General features: G+C 41.9%; 1 pseudogene; it reads left to right on the plus strand.

The window, feature by feature from the left end:
• The first annotated feature begins 1,178 nt into the window (after nucleotides 1-1,178).
• On the plus strand, nucleotides 1,179-1,578 carry LOC127776946 (uncharacterized; annotated as a pseudogene).
• Nucleotides 1,579-1,794: the final 216 nt, after the last annotated feature.

Raw genomic sequence — 1,794 nt, forward strand, 5'->3', positions numbered from 1 at the left:
TAGCTAATTAAGAATTATAATTAACCTACTATTTGACTGGTTTGACTGATTTACTTTAGGTATCAAATTTAGTTATTAAATTATACCAAAATTATAGTCAGTTATATAAGTTAAGTAGAGCCTACATGAATTTTCCCATGATTTTATCTTGCACAAATTATTTTAGATAATTGACAAGACTTATCTTTATATATGTGTTTTCCTCCTCATAAATGCATGTAAATGGTTATAAAAGTTATATTTGGACTCTTCTTAACCTGAGGTGATATTGATATGTTTGAGTTACAGTTTACCTTACATAGGTCATTAGCTTCTTACCTATTTATGTATAAGTTTACTTTAGTATTAGATTAAGAGGATGCTTATAGAGATGATTAAGATAGAATATACCCTATATGAGTTAATTTATTTGTTCACTTCCATGTTTATGACTTGTCTTCAGATGGATGACCAAATTAGTTTTGTGGGGTTTGACATTGGCCTTGTTGATATATTTTAAGGTGTATTATGGTTCCTATGTATTACTTTCCATTAGTTAGCACTAAGCCCTAATGGTTTAGTTGTTTGTCTAGATTGTAATTATATTCATGAGACCTATTATGAAATGCAAATAAAAAATCCAAATGCATATGAAGGACTCAAGTCTAAACATGTCCTATGAGAGTATGCATACTTACACATAGGTTTATATTTTTGTCCTAGGTTAGAGATGCAAAGATTTTAATTTGTTCTCAAATTTTAGTTAGGTTCAAGTTAGATTGACCATATCTAGGTTAAAAATGGAAATTTTTGCCTCTCAAAAATAGAAAAGTTAGCTTCCAACTATTTTGACAGGAAATTTTTAAGGTCTAAAATTTGAATATGCTACATTAGCATTTTCGAACATTAATGCAGTACACAGAAGGCTTGCTGTGCTCGAATCCCAAAGCACATCCAACAGAAAGAAATGTGTCTGCACAGGAACATGAATGCACGTTGTAAATCGACTTTTGCACACCGGGTCCAGTCGGATTTTGCACACCGTACCGAGTCGGTTCTGGCAAGGACACCTTTTTCGTTTTAAATAGCATGCAAGCAGATCCTATTAGGCCGGGCACACCGTAACTCTCGCAAATCGTCTGATTAATAGCGACAAAGCAAGAACGAAAGAGATCGAGCCAACCGTAAGCTTAAAATCCATGGCGGATAGCCGGAATGTGAAGTGGAAGGAGTTGGAGGCGGAGGCGGAGAAGGCTGAGCCGGCGGACTGGCTTCCGGCGGTAGCCAGAGCTTTCCGTTTGCTCTAGGAGATCAACGAGCAGGAGAAGAGGGATGAGGAGGAGCTGGTGAGGAGATGGAGTTCGCCGCGTGGGTGGCGGCGACAAGCGCCGAGAGCTACGCGAGGTTCAATCTCCCGCCGATGACGCTGGAGGAGGAGGCGGAGGTTGAGGCCGCCATCCGCCACCATAGGTGCGACGACGACTTCTCCGTCCTCAGGCCGGAGGGTCACGAGGAGATCAAGCACTGCATCGGCAACGATGGCATCCTCCGTCACTTCGATTAGGCGACTAATTATAAGTACCCGTGATCGTGATCGATTTTCTAGATATGTAGCCAGATCGGATTGCTTTTTTTATCTGTAAATATTGTGAGCAACGCGAAGCCGTCCATACTCGCTAGGTGAGCACCAGCTGTCACTGTCCATCCCCTTCCTTTAGGGTTTTTCCGCTTTGTCACAGTCGGCTGGGGCGCCGTTGGAGCCGGGCTGTGGGAGGAGGCGGCGGCGGGAGGAGCCGCGCTTCTCCACCTTCTCGT

This window comes from Oryza glaberrima, chromosome 6 (assembly GCF_000147395.1).
Source record: "Oryza glaberrima chromosome 6, OglaRS2, whole genome shotgun sequence".
NCBI classification, from domain to species: Eukaryota; Viridiplantae; Streptophyta; class Magnoliopsida; order Poales; family Poaceae; genus Oryza; species Oryza glaberrima.